Source organism: Trachypithecus francoisi, unplaced genomic scaffold (assembly GCF_009764315.1).
Source record: "Trachypithecus francoisi isolate TF-2019V2 unplaced genomic scaffold, Tfra_2.0 Lachesis_group4, whole genome shotgun sequence".
Lineage (NCBI taxonomy): Eukaryota > Metazoa > Chordata > Mammalia > Primates > Cercopithecidae > Trachypithecus > Trachypithecus francoisi.
The window spans coordinates 66,593,299-66,613,592 of NW_022681469.1; positions in this window are offsets into that span (position 1 = coordinate 66,593,299).

Below are 20,294 nucleotides of genomic sequence, written 5' to 3' on the forward strand. Positions count from 1 at the left end.
ATCTGACAAAGGACATCTATAAAATATTTATAGCATGATAGTTTATGATAAAGATGGAATGTTGTTATACTAATATCAAGAGCAAGATGGCCAGGTACAGTGGCTCACATCTGTAATCCCAGCACTTTTGGGAGACCAAGGCAGGTGGATCACCTGAGGTCAGGAGTTCAAGACCAGCCTGGCCAACATAGTGAAAGCGTGCCTCTACTAAAAATACAAAAATTAGCTAGGCGTGGTGGCAGGCTCCTATAATCCCAGCTACTTGGGAGGCTGAGGCAGGAGAACTGCTTGAACCCGGGAGGCAGATGTTGCAGTGAGCCAAGAATGAACCATTACATTCCAGCCTAGGTGACAAAAGCAAAACTCTATCTCAAAAAAAAAAAAAAAAAAAGTAGAGCAAGACAACGATATTTGTTCCCACTATCACTGTTCATCATTTCACTGGAGGTTCTAGTCTGGTCAATAAGACAAGAAAATGAAATAGAAGACAAAATTGTTATTTTTTATAACATGTATACATGTAGACAACATAACTGTCTACATAGAAAATTTCAGATAAGCTATCACAATTAATAGACGAGTTTTTAGCAAGTTCACAGAGTATGAAGTCAATATAAAAATTGAATTATAAGTCTATTTACTAGCAGTAAACAATTAGAAATTAAAATTTTAAAGTATAAGTGTTATTTGCAATAGCATTATAAATATAAACTGTGAATAAATCTGAGAAAATATGCACATAATTTACAAACTATAAATCTTTGATAAGAGAAAATAAGGAATATCTACACAAATAGAGAGAAATATTGTGTTTCTAGATTATCAAACTTAATAATATTAAGGTGTCTCTTCTCCCCAAATTTATCTTAAAGTTCAATGCAATCACAATAAAATTCCCAGCAGAATTTTCTGTAGAAATTGACAAACTGGTTTACAATTAATATGGAAAATCAAAGAGCCTAAAACAATCTACAGAAAGAACAAAGCCTGGAGTCTAATATTAATATTATCTTATTTCAGCACATACTATAAAAACTACATTAACCAATATAGTGTGGCACTGGCATAGGATATAGACCACTAAATACACAAATAAGCAAACACATATAAAGTCAATTGTGTTTCATCAAAAATACCAAAGTATCCCAATGGGAAGTCAAAAGTCATTCGAACAAATGATTCTGGGACAATTGCACAATGATGTGCCAAATAAAATTAAACAAAAAATTAACCTTGTTCCATAAGGAATTTGAATAATCAACTTTAAGTGAATGATATAACTTAATGTAAATTCTAAATCATAAATCTTATACAATAAAAAAGAAGAAAATTTTAACCTAGGATTAGGCAATTTTTAAAAAGATACAATACAAAAAGAATGAGCCATATAAAAAATAATAATTTGGGTCATATTAAAATTAAAACCTGTCTTGGAAAGGCACTACTCAAAAATTAAAAGACAAAACAGATTGGAAGAAAATATTGGTAAAACACCTATCTCATATACGGCTTGTAAAGGACCTGCATAGTGTGTGTGTGTGTGTGTGTGTGTGTGTGTGTGTATAAAATTACAAATAAATAATAAAACAACCCAATAAAATGTGCAAAAGATGTAAACACTGAACTCATTGATAAGATATATATAAGATATATAAGATAACAAATAAGCCCATAATAAGATGCTCAGCATTATTAATTAGGGAAATGAAAATTAAAACTGGTATGACATATTACTAGATACTTATAAACATGGCTAAAATAAAAAATGTGACAATACCAAGTTTCTAGCAAGGATATGGCAAAACTGGGACTCTCATTCATTGCTGGCTAGAATGCAAACTGGCACAACCACTTTTGTCTGTTCTTTTATAAACTTTGACAGACATTTATTATATAATCCAATAATTCCACTCCAAAATTGACCAAGAACAATAAAAACTTGTGTTCATACACAGCATAAAAATTGTATGCGGACATTTGTGTTGGCTTTATTCAAAATCATCAACATTTGGAAGCAACCCAAATGTCTTTGAAATGGCAAATGGATAAACAAACTACTACATCCATAATTAAGTGTTACTCAGCAATGTTAAGAAATGAACTTCTGATTCACACGATGATATGACTTAATCACAAATGCATTATGCCAGGTGAAAGAAGCTGTTATCAAAAAATACATAATGTATGAGTCATGTATATGATATTATAGGATAAGCAAAACTGCAGAAACTTAATTCATGTCAGTGGTTGCCAAGTGTTGTTTCTGGGGAAGGAGGGGTTAATGACAAAGGGCCATGAATGTTTAGAGGTGGTGAAACTATTAACATGATTATACATGTTTATTAAATTCATCAAACTGTATACTTAAAAAGGGTGAATTTTACAATATGTAAATTATACCTTAATAAATCTGACTTTGAAAAAGTGCATCTGACATTAAAATGTGTTAATAATCTGGTCAAATCGTTTTCTTCCCTTAATGCACATTAAAAAGAGGTATAAATGTCCCTTTGGAGATATGTGTCAAGAGGCTCTATATTTCAGAACCAGCATCAAAGCTTGAGAGCATAATGCCATAAATTTTCTCTGATTCAGTTCTCAGCACCCTGGAGGGCACTAAATAAACAGTCCTTGCTGAATGACTATTCTTTATAGTTCCTGCAGCACAAAGTTTAGAAACCATTGACTGGAACACAGAAAAAGGAGGTTACAAACTATAATTTTTGAGAGGGCAGAAACAAGGCCCCAGCACCATCCCAAGGCTTAACCTTCAAATTTAAGCACTATCAAGAGGAAATACAGCAAATAAATCAGGAAACTATAAATTCAGCCTGTTTGTTCTTATTCTTCCTCATTGATAGCTCATCTCCCTGTATCTTTACCACCCACCCTTCTCTCTCTCTCTCTCTCTCTCTCACATACACACACACACACGTACCAGTACTATATACACTAAAACTATCTTTTTTCTCACATAAGTATAAATATCTGAAGAGAGATTCATTTGCATTTTAAAAGGATCAATGGATTAAGTTTTAGATACTAGATTTCAATCACATTTGAAATCACACTAGAGAGAAAGTGTTTGCCTCAACTCCCTAAACCACACCTACATGAGTGGCCACTGCCTTAACCATAATACAGACCACTTTCACTCATCTTTACCTTTTTGTCAAATACCCACTGCGCTCTGGAAAGATGCACAATGTTATCTAGATCTTAAGGGGCTCACAAAGTTAACTAAGATATAGAACTTATTCCAAGCGACCTTACGATTAGTATAATGTTTATGCCTCAGAGTCAACTGACTGATTCTCCTTCACTCTTGGAAGTGTATTTGGGAAATGTCAAGGATCTCAGGAGGCCAAATCTGGGGCCAAAAATAACAATTTCAGAGATGACCTGCTCACTTTGTGTTAATTGTAAAATAAACTGTCAGCTCATAGGTAAAGGGTAAATTGATTGTAAAATAAACAACTTACTAAATCACCTGGAGGAGAGAAGCACATAATAATAGGAGAACTGTTCTGCTCTAACTCCAGTTACTTTACTTTCTGCATAGTCCTCTTGCTAGCAGAGAAAAAAAAATACACATGTTTTTGGGAGTCAGGCTCTTCATTAGAACACTCAGGTCACTGTTTATATTAAAAATGCAGATTTCCAAGATGGTCCAACCAGATTCTGCTTCATTTAGGTTGGAGAGAACCTTGAGATTCCCTTAAGGATTTATTCACAAGATTTTGATGATTTGCCAAATTTGGGGAATATTTACGTTATTCCTCACTTTTTCTGCTCACTTCAAGTCAAAGTTGCTAACAACTAACATTACAGGGAAGCATTATACAGGTATTTCACACACATTTTGGAAGCATCTCTCAGTTAGGTTTCATCTAGATTAGAATATATTATTTATATTATCAGAAGAAGTACCTTAGCTGTATACATATAGAGCATAACAGCCCAAAATTATGACATACACAGAAGCTTAAGAATCATATGCATTAAAAAAGAATCATGTGCATCATATTAAGCAATTAACTTAAGCAAATTCAATTTGCTTCTCAAAAAATATACCTATAGTGCAGATTTTAACTTTCGATCTTCCTTTAGTAGAAATCCATATGGCCTATAAAATGTTTTAAGATTTTTCAAAAGCAGATTTGAAATGAGTTATAGTTTTGCTATATAAACATTTGCTTATGGGAGGCTTTAGAATCAGTCCTATTTACAAGGAAATGCTTTTGGCCTGGCCCTGCCTGATCTGCTGATCTTTTGTTTTCCTTCTTATATTATTCACATTTCTCCTGGAATGCTCACCTCCTTATATTAGGAGTGTTCACACAAATTACAGAGTATTCTCATCTCTCCAAAACTCAAAATTCTCATTTAATTATCGTTTCCACAAATTTTATTTCTAAGGAGTTTTTCTTCTCTCAGTGCACTCTCTTTGAAAGTAAAAAAAAAAAAAAAAAAAAAGCAACATTCCTTTCACCCCCCTAAAATCACATCTTTCTCTCTCCTGCACACTGAACTCTTTTTCTTTGAGCAGTGCCATAACCAAGGCTGTTTGTTTCACATTCTAGTGAAGGAATTATTTCAAGACTTAGGCTACCATAGAGATAAAGAGCTTGGGTTTTAAAATAAGATTAAAACTGAGTTTGAATTCGACTTTTCCACTAATTGGCTACGTGGCTTTGAGCAAATGATATAATATGTCTAAACAAGGTCCTTCATGGTTCATTCTTCCTTCAACAGATAATTATAGAACACCATTATCTGGCTCTTGTTAGCCTTAGTCGTGTCATCTCTCATCAACTTTATCCCACCCCTTCACCAATTAATTTCCAATAATAGATCATGAACAGAGCTCAAGTTCTCAATGTGCCAGGAACTTGCTGGGATCCAGCTTTTTGTCCATGCTTTGTTTCATTTGCCTAGAATACACTCACAACCATCACCTCCACTTTGACCAACTCCTACTACGCAAAATAATGCTCATAATTGATTTTACAGTGTAATGAATAGAAGCTAATACCTGATTGTAGAAATTTAAAAGGCTTCACAGAGGAGATAAATCTCAAAGAATGGGTAGGATCATATTGGGTGAACTGAGAAGTGAAATGCATACAGAAAATGAGCCCAAGGAAAGGAATGGGATACTCTAGGTAGGAGAGGAAAGAAAGTTGAGGAGAAACTTAGTAGTACATTGTGACTTATGTGAAGAGTATTCTCTAAGCAGAATCAATAATAGCCAATACAGCAATTCTCTTGACCACAGAAAAGCCATGGTTCAACTACAGGATAGATCTCTTGCTAAGTTCCAAAATCCAGAAAATTTCTTCAATAAGGATACAGCCCTGTTTCCCTATCTCCTCCCCCACTGTATTTCAAGCTTCTCCTTTCTTTTCCCCCTCCTTCTATCCAATTTGTGTAGCTGTTTGTATTGATGACTGCTGAAGGATTGGCCTGGCTTTCGATTGCAAGCTTTTCATGGAAAGATGTCCACATATCAGTCTCAAAACCATTCACTGCTGTCTGTGGTAATATTTCTCACTCACTCTTTAGCCAACCTGAAGTTAGATATAGCAGATCCCAACCAGAGGCCCAAACTCCCTCCTATCAGGGATAGGGATGAGGTAATACAGTCGATCCATTTATGTATCAACTGAGCAATCAAGTTTAAACTAGAAAATGCTAGATAACATATGCTTAATTTTGTAGCTTAATTTTTAAAAAATTACTATAATTACTAGCTACCAGTGTGTAGCTAAAATTCCTACACGGAAGTACTACAATTTTTATGTCTTCTACAGATAAATTTGGCAACAAGCCTGCCACAAGTATTAAGATAATATTTGTAGTATTTCTCAGTTTCAATCTTCTACTGCCAATTGTGCATTTGTGTGTTTACATGCTTAAAAGTCACATGTGAACTCTTGGGCAGGAAATTAAATGTATTCCATTTACCAAATGAGCAATTAGGCCTGCAATTTACCATACCTTAATCTGGTAACTTCAGGACAGTATATTACTATCCTACCTCAAATATTTCCTTTTATTATTCCAAAAGCACATATAGGCAGGACTACAGCAAAACTGATTCAACAAGTGACAGAAAACTATGCACAGAGTGGCCTGAAAATGTAGAGCAGGTCTTTCTTTGGTTACACATGCTCAGCAACACTGAACCACCAAGGATGGTTTGCATTGTTTGTAGGAAAGTGGATATTTGGTAGTTTGCTAAACTTTGTGCTAATAAAGAAGGTTAATGAAAAATAAAAAATACAATGTGAGTTTTTTTCTGAACTTCTCTTTGAGACAATCTTGAAGACACATGGAAGAGGACCCAGGAAACTATGAACTGTAGAGTTTAGCTTCATCATTCTCCTTCCTCACCACCAAACCCTCTTTATGTGCCTGATTCTCACCTTCTTCTTTTCCTCCTATGATTAAATCCAGAAAAGGGTCTACTGACAGTCATTTGTCCCATAATTTAAATTTAGTTTGAGATGTTAAAACCTTAAATAGACCGGGCACGGTGGCTCACGCCTGTAAACCCAGCACTTTGGGAGGCTGTGGTGGGTGGATCACCTGAGGTCAGGAGTTCAAAACCAGCCTGGTCAACATGCTGAAATCCCATCTCTGCTAAAAATACAAAAATGTTAGCTGGGCATGGTGGCACGTGCCTGTAATCCCAGCTATTAGGGGTGCTGAGGCAGGAGGATCATTTGAACCTGGGAGGCGGAAGTTGCAATGAGCCAAGATGGTGCCATTACACTCCAGTCTGAGCAACAGAGAGAGCCTCCATTTCAAAAAAAAAACAAAAATCAAAACAAAAAAAAACAAAAAAAAACCTTAAATAAAGTTGGAATGAAATGCTTTGTTTCCTGCTGAAGAAATTTAAAACATCAACAAAAAGGTTGAAGAAGCAGAGAACCTACTCAGGACCTGAGAAATTATACTATAGGAGCAGTTAATAATCTCTTTTATTTAAATAATTATCTATGAAATGATATTTTTAAAAGGTATTTATCTAAGTTTTCAAGTTCTTAAGACATTTCTCAAACTATATCTTATCCACTACCTTACTGTAAAAGTAAATTTATTTGAGAGTATCAATTAGAAAATATTAAAATTGTATATTTGGCCAAAAGTCGTAAAAAAAGTAAAAGAAAAGCACCAAGTGATAGTAACATTTTGCTTTTAAAAAATCACCTCTGTTACAACTATAAGCTCCCCGACTATCTACAGATTATTGATCTGGCATTTTTCAAGTCTCATAATAAATTCCTCTTCTGCAAATTAAATTAGTGTTCTGAAGCAAACTAAATCATTTTTAGGAAGAGACTTAATTCCAAAAGAAACCGTAGAAAGCAAGAAAAGATAAACAATTTTTAAAGTTTTTTAAAATTCTCCCTTGAATAATGTATTATTTTATTATATAAGCACTGTATGGTAATTGTATAAAAATTAGAAATAAAAAAATCACCTTTAATTCCACAATCCAAAAAAATGACTGTCATTGACACTTTGGTATATAGCCTTTCATATTTTTCTACACATAATATATCTATATTACAAATTAGACCATAGTGTGCATATCATTTTTAATCTGCTTCATTCACTAAGTAATATATTATACACATCTCCCTCTGTCAATAAATATAAATCTAAAACAGATTAAAGTCCTCTTGGTACTCCAACATATGAATATTATGCATATTTATTAATTTCTTATTTTTTGACATTTTAGTTGTGGTGTTTTCTATTTTTATATATGGTCAATCTGTGAATATTCCTGAATAGGAAGCATCTCATTCATTAACTCTGCTGGAGTACCAAAACACAGGGATGCTTCATCTATCTGAAAACAACTTATCCAATAAACTCAGATATTTGAAAATATATAAACCAAATACTTTTCCTTTTTTTTTTTGAGACGGAGTCTTGCTCTATCGCCCGGGCTGGAGTGCAGTGGCCGGATCTCAGCTCACTGCAAGCTCCGCCTCTCAGGTTCACGCCGTTCTCCTGCCTCAGCCTCCCGAGTAGCTGGGACTACAGGTGCCCGCCACCTCGCCCGGCTAGTTTTTTGTATTTTTTAGTAGAGACGGGGTTTCACCGTGTTAGCCAGGATGGTCTCGATCTCCTGACCTCGTGATCCACCCGTCTCAGCCTCCCAAAGTGCTGGGGCCAAATACTTTCTAAACACATCTTCTTTGATCATTAAACAAATCCTCAGATCTTCATTTAGAACCGTGTAATTTTATTCAATGCACAATTGGAAGAAGTTTGTTTTCTATTCTTCAGAAATATAAAGAAGAGAAATAAGAGTAAAGATGTTATTAGCAGTAATTGCTCTAAAACCAAAATGCATTTTGACTGTTGCTTTTGTGTGTTAAGAAAAACATTCAATAATAATAATTAATGTAATTTAAACTAAAATAAAATTTATTGGTTATTTTTCCTGTGTCAGATACTGTTCTAAGAGGTTTAGTTTACCATACCATTTAACTTTATGAGATAGATAATGGTATTGTTATACCCATTTATGAGAAAATTTATGCTGAAAGCAGATGAGTACTTGCATTTTTTTTTTTTTTACAAATTGTTCGTTTTAATTGACACTTTGTAATTATACATTTTTAAGGTACACTTTGATGTTTCAATACACATCTATGTTGCATAACAAAATTAGGATAGTTAGCATATTCATCACCTCATGCATTTATCATTTCTTTGTGGTGAGAACATTCAAAAGCCTCCCTTCTAGCTATTTTGTAATATACAGTATTTTACTGCTAACTGTAGTCACTCTACTGCACAGTAGAATACCAGACTTTATTCCTCCTTTGTAATCATAGCTTATACCCATTGACCAACAACTCCCCGTTCCCCCCTGCCCCTCCACATCAGAAGCTGACAACCATTGTTCTACTCTTTGTTTCTATGGTATAACTATCTTTTTTAAGATTCCATGTACGAGTGAGATCATGTATTAATTGTACCTGTCTTTCTATGCCTGATTTATTTCACTTAACATGAAGTTTTACAGGTTCACCCTTGTCACAAATGACAGGATTCCATTTTTTAATGGCTGAAAAGTATTCCATTGTGTATATATACATTTTCTTTATCCATTTATCCTTTGTTGGACACTTAGGTTGATTGCATATCTTGGCTATTGTGAATAGTGCTGTAATGAACATGGGAGTGCATCTCTTCTTGGGCATACTGATTTTATTTCCTGTAGAAATGTACCCAGTATTGGGATTGCTGGATAATATGGTCGTTCTATTTTAATTTTTCTGAGAAAAATTCCATACTGTTTTTTGTAATGGTTATACTAGTTCAATCCTACCAACAATGTGTTAGTGTTTGCTTTATTCCATATACTCACCAAGACTTGTTTTTGTTTTGTTTTTCTTTTTGTCTTTTTGATAATAACCATATTAACAGGGATGAGGTGGGATTCTGTTTCAGTTTTGATTTGCATTTCCACGATGATTAGTAACGTAGAGCATTTTTTCATATGCCAATTGGCCTTTGGTATGTGTTCTTTTGAGAAAGACCTATTAAGATATTTTGCTTTTTTTTTTTTTTAAGGCAAGGTCTCGCCATGTTGCCCAGACTGGTCTGAGACTCTTAGGCTTAAGTGATCCTCCTGCTTCAGCCTTCTGAGGAACTAGGATGCATTTGCTCATTTTTAAATCAGGTCATTTGTTTTTCTGCTATTGTTCAAGTTTCTTATATATTTCAGATATTAACCCCTTATCAGTTGTATGTTTTGTAAACATTTTCTCCCATTCTATCACTTGTCTGTTTACTCATTTAATAATTTCCTTTGCTGTGCAAAAACATTTTAGTTTGATACAATTCCATTGGTCTATTTTTACTTTTGTTGCCAGTGCTTTTGAGGTCCTATTTTGAAACTCTGAACCAAGCCCAATGTCATGAAATGTTTGCACTAGGTCTTCTAGCCGTTTTATAGTTTTGTGTTTACATTTAAGTTATTAATCTATTTTTAGTTTATTATTGTGAGATACAGAGGTCTAGTCTCAATCTTTGGCATGCAGATATTGAATTTTCACAATATCATTTATTGAAGAGACTGTATTTTTCCTCATGTGTCTTCTTGGCATCTTAATCTAAAATCAATTGATTGTAGGCATATGAATTTATTTCTGGATTCTCTATTCTGTCCCATTGGTCTATGTGTCTGTTTTTATGCTAGTACTATTCTGTTTTAGCTACTACAGCTTTGTAATATATTTTAAAGTCAGGTCCTCCCATCTTATTCTTTTTGCTCAGAATTGCTTTGGTTATTTGAGGCCTTTTGTGGTTCCATATGAATTTTAGGGTTTTTTTTTTGCTTTTTGTGATAAACATCACAGGTATTTTGATAAGGATTGCAATAAATCTGTAGATTTCTTGGATAGTATGGCCACTTTTAACAATATCAATTCTTCCAATCCATGAACATGTGATATCTTTCGATTTTTTTGTGCCCTCTTCAATTTTTCAGGCAACATATAGTGGGGTCTTCAATTTTTAGCCATTAAGCCACTCTATATCTTTTATTTGGATAATTTAATTCATTTACATTTAAAGTTATAATTGATAGATAAGAACTTACTCTTTTTATTTTGTTAATGATTTTTTTGGTTGTTTTGTATATCCTTTATTCTTTTCTTTCTCTATTGTTGTTTACTTTTATGATTTGAGGCTTTTCTGTGCTATCAAGCTTTGTTTTATTTCTCTTACTCCTTTATGTATTTGTTGTAATTTCTTTTCTTTGTGATTATTACAGGGTTAACATAAAGAGTCTTGTAGTTGTAATATACTCTTTTAAGATTATAACAACTTAACCTTGATGGTATAAAATTTAAGACCCTATATTCTTAGGAAATAGTGAGTATACACAGTAATCATAATTTGACAAAGGAATATGCAACCACTTCATGTACAATGCATATGCAAAGTACCATGATTTATACATATAGTTCAAAGATTGATATGTAAATTATCAATAAGATTTGAGAATTGATGCTATACAATATATTTAAATGAATATTCATCATTTAAATGAATAAACTTCAGTTTTATTAAAAATGCTATTTTCTATAAACTGTACTGTCAGTTAAATAGCTGCTAGCCACATGTAGCTATCAAATAGTTGAAATGTCAATAGTATGAGAAAATAAAACTTTAATAAAATTAAAAATTTTTATACATACTTTAAGTATCGGGATACATGTGCAGGGTGTGCAGGTTTGTTACATATGTAAACATGTGCCATGGTGCTTTGCTGCACCTATCAATCCATCACCCTTCCCCCAACCTCTAGAGGCCCCAGTGTGTGTTATTCTCCACCCTGTGTCCATGTATTCTCAGTGTTCAACTCCCACTCATGAGTGAGAACATGCAGTGTTTGGTTTTCTGTTCCTGCATTAGTTTGCTGAGGATAATGGCTTCCAGCTCCATTCATGTCCCTGCAAAGGATATGATCTTGTTCCTTTTTATGGCTACATAACATTCCATGATGTATATGTGTGACATCTTCTTTATCCAGTCTATCGTTGATGGGCATTTGGATTGATTCCATGTGTTTGCTATCGTGAATAGTGCTGCAATGAACATATACATGCATGGATATTTATAATAGAATAATGTATATTCCCTTGGGTATATACCCAGTAATAGGATTGCTGGGTCAAATGGTATTTCTGGTTCTCGGTCTTTGAAGAATTGCCACACTGTTTCCCACAATGGTTGAGCTAACTTACATTCCCAGCAAGAGTACAAAAGTGTTCCTATTTCTCCATACCATCACCAGGATCTGTTGTTTCTTGATTTTTTCATAGTTGCCATTCTGAGAGGTGCAGGATGGTATCTCACTGGGGTTTTGATTTGCATTTCTCTAATGATCAGTGGTGTTCAGCTTTTTTTCATAAGTTTGTTGGCTGCATAAATGTCTTCTTTTGAGAAGTGTCTGTTTATGTTTTTTGCCTACTTTCTAATAGGGTTTTTTTTTTCCTTGTAAATTTGTTTACACGTGAGATGGGTCTCAAATAAAGCACACCGCTGAGTCTTGACTATTTATCCAGCTTGCCATTCTGTGTCTTTTGAGTATTTAGCCCATTTACAATTAAGGTTAATATTGTTATGTGTAAACTTGGTTCTGTCATCATGATACTAGCTGTTTATTTTGCGAACTTCTTGATGTAGCTGCTTCATAGTGTCATTGGTCTGTGTACTTCAGGGTGTTTTTGTAGTGACTGGTAACGGTTTTTCCTTTCCAGATTTAGTACTTCCTTCAGGCACTCTTCTAAATGTTAAAACTAAAAACCATTTGGCAGGACTACATTTCCCTTCAACCTTTGAATATAATAAGGTAGTTTTTTGTTTTTTTTTTTTTTTTTTTTTTTTGCAATTTACATGTAGGGAAAATACATGGTTTCACATATTACACATAAACATATTACTAATCTATTGGTGTCAATTGATTCAATTTGAATCATTTTTCTATGCAGAAATATGACATTATAGTATATTTATTTGAACATTGTATGCAGTCACCATGAGTCAAAGTGATACATGTAAATCATATTTGGTAATTAAATGAAAGTATTAATTATAATTTTAATTAGAACAAAAATTAATTTTACACTTAAAAAATAAGTATGGACACATCTTTAAATTTAAAATATAGGGTTACTGCCAGGTGTGGGGGCTCACACCTGTAATCCCAACACCTTGAGAGGCCAAGGCAGGTGGATCACCTGAGGTCAGGAGTTTGAGACCAGCCTGGCCAACATGGTGAAACCCTGTGTCTACTAAAAATACAAATATTAGCTGGGTGTGGCAGCTCATGCCTGTAATTTTAGCTACCAAAGAGGCTGAGGCAGAAAAATTGTTTGAACCCGGGGATGGAGGTTGCAGTGAGTTGAGATCATATCACTGCACTCCATCCTGGGTGATGGAGTGAGACTTTGTCTCTCTCTCTATAGATATATATAGTTATAATTGATATAGAATTAAATGAAGATGCAGAAGCTGGTACTATCACAGAAACAGTAAAGACAAAAGAGACTGGAAGGATATATGTTATAAGTTTCACAAAAATATGTCAATTGCAATTTTCTATATCATAATAAAAGAAAGGAGTTTTTACTGAGTAAAAAAAAGAAATAAGAAATTAGAGGATTTCTGGCAAGATGGCCAAATAGGAACAGCTCTGTTCTGCGGCTCCCAGCAAGATTGACGCAGAAGATGGTGCTTCTTCATTTCCAACTGAGGTACCTGGTTCATCTCATTGGGACTGGTTGGACAGTGGGTGTAGCCCACAGAGGGCAAGCTGAAGCAGGCGCCTCACCGGGGAAACACAAGAGGTCAGGGGATTTCACTTTCCTAGCCAAGGGAAGCCCTGAGAGACTACATCAGGAAGAATGGTACACTTCTGCCCAGATTCTGTGCTTTTCCCACAGTCTTCAGAACCAGCAGACCAGGAGATTCCCTTCTGTGCCTGGCTCAGTGGGACCTATGCCCATGGAGCCCAGCAAGCTAAGATCCATTGGTTTGAAATTCCCACTGCTAGCACAGCGGTCTGAGATTGACCTGGGACACTGGAGCTTGGTGGGGTAGGGGCGTCTGCAATTGCTGAGGCCTGAGTAGGCGGTTTTACACTAACAGTGTAAACAATGCGGCAGGGTAGCTCGAACAGGGCAGAGCCCACCGCAGCTCAGCAAGGCCGACTACCTCTCTAGATTCCACCTCTGTGGGCAGGGCATCTCTGAAAATAAAGTAGCAGCCACAGCCAGTGACTTATAGATAAATCCCCCATCTCCCTTGGACAGAGTACCTGGGGAAAGGGGCTGTGGTGAACACAGCTTCTACAGACTTAGACCTCCCTGGCTGACAGCTCTGAAGAGAGAAGTGGTTCTCCCAGCACAGCGTTCGCACTCTGATAACGGACAGACTGCCTTCTCAAGTGGGTCCCTGACCCCCAAGTAGCCTGACTGGGAGACACTTCCCAGCAGGGGCTGACAGACACCTCATACAGGATAGCTCCGGCTGGTATCTGGTGGGTGCCCCTCTGGAAGGAATCTTCCAGAGGAAGGATCAGGCAGCAATGTTTGCTGTTCTGCAGCCTCTGCTGGTGATATCCAGGAAAATAGGGTCTGGAGTGGACTTCCAGCAAACTCCAACAGATCTGCAGCTGAGAGGACTGACTGCTAGAAGGAAAACTAACAAACAGAAAGGAATAGCTCAACATCAACAAAAAGGACATCCACACCAAAACCCCATCCATAGGTCACCAGCATCAAAGACAAAAGGTAGACAAAACCACAAAGATGGGGAGAAACCAGTGCAGAAAGGCTGAAAATTACAAAAACAGAATGCCTCTTCTCCTCCAAATGATCACAACTCCTTGCCAGCAAGGGAACAAAACTGGACAGAGAGTTTTGACAAACTGACAGAAGTAGGCTTCAGAAGGTGGATAATAACAATCTGCTCTGAGCTAAAGGAATATGTTCTAACTCAACGCAGGGAAGCTAAGAACCTTGAAAAAAGGTTAGACGAATTGCTAACTAGAACAACCAGTGTAGAGAAGAATATAAATGACCTGATGGAGGTGAAAAACACAGCACGAGAACTTCGTGAAACATCCACAAGCTTCAATAGCCAAATCGATCAAGCAGAAGAAAGGATATCAGTGTTTGAAGATCAAATTAATGAAATAAAGCAAGAAGACAAGATTAGAGAAAAAAGAGTGAAAAGAAACAAACAAAGCCTTCAAGAAATATGGGACTATGTGAAAAGACCAAACCTACATTTGATTGACGTACCTGAAATTGACCAGGAGAATGGAACCAAGTTGGAAAACACTCTTCAGGATATTATCCAGGAGAACATCCCCAACCTAGCAAGAGAGGCCAACATTCAAATTCAGGAAATACAGAGAACACCACAAAGATATTCTTTGAGAATAGCAAACCCAAGACACATAATCATCAGATTCACCAAGGTTGAGATTAAGGAAAAGATGTGAAGAGTAGCCAGAGAGAAAGGTCAAGTTACCCACAAAAGGAAGCCCACCAGACTAACAGTAGATCTCTTGGCAGAAACCTTACACCCAGAAGAGAGTGGGGACCAATATTTAACATTCTCAAGAAAAATAATTTTCAACCCAGAATTTCATATCCAGTCAAGTTAACCTTCATAAGTGAAGGAGAAATAAAATCCTTTACAGACAAGCAAATGCTGAGACATTTTGTCACCACCAGTCCTGCCTTAAAAGAGCTCCTGAAGGAAGCACTAAATATGGAAAGGAAAAACCAGCACCAGCCACTGCAAAAACAGGACAAATTGTAAAGACTGTCAATGCTATGAAGAAACTGCATCAACTAATGGGCAAAATAACCAGCTAGCATCATAATGACAGGATCAAATTCACACATAACAATATTAACCTTAAATGTAAATTAGCTAAATGTCCCAATTAAAAGACACAGACAGGCAAATTGGATAGAGTCAAGAACTCTCAGTTAGCTATAGTCAGGAGACCAATCTCATGTGCAAGGACACACATAGGCTTAAAATAAAGGGAGGGAGGATCTACCAAGCAAATGGAAAGCCAAAAAAAAAAAAGATAGCCATCCTAGTCTCTGATAAAACAGACTTTAAACCAACAAAGATCAAAACAGACAAAGAAGGGCATTACATAAAGGTAAAGGGATCAACACAAGAAGAGCTAACTATCCTAAATATATGAGCATCCAATACAGGAGTACCCAGATTCATAAAGCAAGTTCTTAGAGACCTACAAAGAGATTTAGACTCCCACACAATAATAGTGGGAGATTTTAACACCTCACTGTCAATATTAGACAGATCAGCGAGACAGAAAATTAACAGGGATATCCAGGACTTGTACTCACCTCTGGACCAAGTGGACCTAATAGACATCTACAGAACTCTCCACCGCAAATCAACAGAATATACATTCTTCTCAGCACCACATTGCACTTATTCTAAAATTGACCACATAATCGGAAGTAAAACACTCCTCAGCAAATGTGAAAGAACAGAAATCACAACAAACAGTCTCTCAGACCACAGTACAATCAAATGAGAACTCGGGATTAAGAAACTCACTCAAAACTGCACAACTACATGGAAATTGAACAACTTGCTCCAAAATGACTGCTGGGTAAATAACAAAATGAAAGCAGAAATAAAGATGTTCTTTGAAACCAATGAGAACAAAGACACAATGTACCAGAATCTCTGGGACACATTTGAAGCAGTGTGTAAGTAAGTTTATAGCATGAAATGCCCACAAGAGGAAGCAGGAAAGATTTAGTATTGACACACTAACATTAAAGTTATAATAACTAGAGAATCAAAAGCAAACAAATTCAAAAGCTAGCAGGAGACAAGAAATAAGCAAGATCAGAGCAGAACTGAAGGAGACAGAGACACAAAAACCTTTCAAAAAAATCAATAAATCCAGGAGCCATTTTTTGAAAGGATCTACAAAATAGACTGCTAGTAAGACAAATAAAGAAGAAAGAGAGAAGAATCAAATAGATGCAATGAAAAATGATAACGGGGATATCACCACCAATCCCACAGAAGTACAAACTACCATTAGAGGATACTATAAAAACCTCTATGCAAATAGGCTAGAAAATCTAGAAGTAATGGATAAATTCCTGGCTATATACACACTCCCAAGACCTAATCAGGAAGAAGTCAAATCTCTGAATAGACCAATAATAGGTTCTGAAATTGAGGCACTAATAGCCTACCAACCAAAAAAGTCCAGGACCAGACAGTTTCACAGTCAAATTCTATCAGAAATACAAAGAGAAGCTGGTACCATTCCTTCTGAAACTATTTCAATGAATAGAAAAAGAGTGACTCCTCCCTAAATCGTTTTATGAGGCCAGCATCATCTTGATAACAAAACCTGACAGACACAACAAATAAAGAAAATTTTAGACCAATATCCCTCATGAACATCGATGTGAAAATCCACAATAAAACACTGGCAAATTGAATCCAGCAGGACATCATCCACCATGATCAAGTCAGCTTCATCCCTGGGATTCAAGGCTGGTTCAACATTCGAAAATCACAAAATGTAATCCAGCATATAAACAGAACCAATGACAAAAAAACACATGATTAGGGGGCGGAGCAAGATGGCCAAATAGGAACAGCTCCAGTCTCCAACTCCTGGCGTGAGCGACACAGAACACCGGTGATTTCTCCATTTTCAACTGAGGTACTGGCGTCATCTCACTGGGGAGTGCCGGACAATTGGTGCTGGTCAGCTGCTGCAGCCCGACCAGCGAGAGCTGAAGCAGGGCGAGGCATTGCCTCACCTGGGAAGCGCAAGGGGGAAGGGAATCCCTTTTCCTAGCCAGACAAACTGAGACACACAACACCTGGAAAATCGGGTAACTCCCACCCCAATACTGCGCTTTAAGCAAACGGGCACACCAGGAGATTATACCCACACCTGGCCGGGAGGGTCCCACGGCCACAGAGCCTCCCTCATTGCTAGCACAGCAGTCTGCGATCTAACCACAATGCAGCAGCGAGGCTGGGGGAGGGGCGTCTACCATTGCTGAGGCTTAAGTAGGTAAACAAAGCCGCTGGGAAGCTCGAACTGGGTGGAGCTCACAGCAGCTCAAGGAAACCTGCCTGTCTCTGTAGACTCCACCTCTGGGGACAGGGCACAGCTAAAAAACAACAGGGGAAGCAGCAGAGGCCTGTGCAGACCCGAACGACTCTGTCTGACAGCTTTGAAGAGAGCAGTGGATCTCCCAACACGGAGGTTGAGATCTGAGAAGGGACAGACTGCCTGCTCAAGTGGGTCCCTGACCCCTGAGTAGCCTAACTGGGAGACATCCCCCACTAGGGGCAGTCTCACACCCCACACCTCACAGGGTGGAGTACACCTCTGAGAGGAAGCTTCCAAAGTAAGAATCACACAGGTACACTCGCTGTTCAGCAATATTCTATCTTCTGCAACCTCTGCTGCTGATACTCAGGCAAACAGGGTCTGGAGTGGACCTCAAGCAATCTCCAACAGACCTACAGCTGAGGGTCCTGACTGTTAGAAGGAAAACTATCAAACAGGAAGGACATCTATACCAAAACCCCATCAGTATGTCACGATCATCAAAGACCAGAGGCAGATAAAACCACAAAAATGGGGAAAAAGCAGGGCAGAAAAGCTGGAAATTCAAAAAATAAGAGCGCATCTCCCCCTGCAAAGGAGCGCAGCCCATCGCCAGCAACGAATCAAAGCTGGTCAGAGAATGACTTTGACGAGATGAGAGAAGAAGGCTTCAGTCCATCAAACTTCTCAGAGCTAAAGGAGGAATTACATATGCAGCGCAAAGAAAGTAAAAATCTTGAAAAAAGAGTGGAAGAATTGATAGCTAGATTAATTAATGCAGAGAAGGTCATAAACGAAATGACAGAGATGAAAACCATGACACAAGAAATACGTGACAAATCCACAAGCTTCAGTAACCGACTTGATCAACTGGAAGAAAGAGTATCAGCGATTGAGGATCAAATGAATGAAATGAAGCAAGAAGAGAAACCAAAAGAAAAAAGAAGAAAAAGAAATGAACAAAGCCTGCAAGAAGTATGGGATTATGTAAAAAGAACAAATCTACGTCTGATTGGGGTGCCTGAAAGTGAGGGGGAAAATGGAACCAAGTTGGAAAACACTCTTCAGGATATCATCCAGGAGAACTTCCCCAACCTAGTAGGGCAGGCCAACATTCAAATTCAGGAAATACACAGAATGCCACAAAGATACTCCTCGAGAACAGCAACTCCAAGACACATAATTGTCAGATTCACCAAAGTTGAAATGAAGGAAAAAATGTTAAGGGCAGCCAGAGAGAAAGGTCGGGTTACCCACAAAGGGAAGCCCATCAGACTAACAGCAGATCTCTCGCAGAAACTCTACAAGCCAGAAGAGAGTGGGGGCCAATATTCAACATTCTTAAAGAAAAGAATTTTCAACCAGAATTTCATATCCAGCCAAACTAAGTTTCATCAGTGAAGGAGAAATAAAATCCTTTACAGATAAGCAAATGCTTCGAGATTTTGTCACCACCAGGCCTGCCTTACAAGAGACCCTGAAGGAAGCCCTAAACATGGAAAGGAACAACCGGTACCAGCCATTGCAAAAACATGCCAAAATGTAAAGACCATCGAGGCTAGGAAGAAACTGCATCAACTAACGAGCAAAAAAACCAGCTAATATCATAATGACAGGATCAAGTTCACACAAAACAATATTAACCTTAAATGTTAATGGACTAAATGCTCCAATTAAAAGACACAAAATGGCAAACTGGATAAAGAGTCAAGACCCATCAGTCTGCTGTGTACAGGAGACCCATCTCACATGCAGAGACATACATAGGCTCAAAATAAAGGGATGGAGGAAGATCTACCAAGCAAATGGAGAACATTAAAAAGCAGGGGTTGCAATCCTAGTCTCTGATAAAATAGACTTTAAGCCATCAAAGATCAAAAGAGACAAAGAAGGCCATTACATAATGGTAAAGGGATCAATTCAACAGGAAGAGCTAACTATCCTAAATATATATGCACCCAATACAGGAGCACCCAAATTCATAAAGCAAGTCCTTAGAGACTTACAAAGAGACTTAGACTCCCATACAATAATAATGGGAGACTTCAACACTCCACTGTCAACATTAGACAGATCAACGAGACAGAAAGTTAACAAGGATATCCAGGAATTGAACTCATCTCTGCACCAAGCGGACCTAATAGACATCTATAGAACTCTCCACCCCAAATCAACAGAATATACATTATTCTCAGCATCACATCACACTTATTCCAAAACTGACCACATAATTGGAAGTAAAGCACTCCTCAGCAAATGTAAAAGAACAGAAATTATAACAAACTGTCTCTCAGACCACAGTGCAATCAAACTAGAACTCAGGACTAAGAAACTCAATCAAAACCACTCAACTACATGGAAACTGGACAACCTGCTCCTGAAGGACTACTGGGTACATAACGAAATGAAGGCAGAAATAAAGATGTTCTTTGAAACCAATGAGAACAAAGATACAACATACCAAAATCTCTGGGACACATTTCAAGAAGTGTGTAGAGGGAAATGTATAGCACTAAATGCCCACAGGAGAAAGCTGGAAAGATCTAAAATTGACACTCTAACATCACAATTAAAAGAACTGGAGAAGCAAGAGCAAACACAT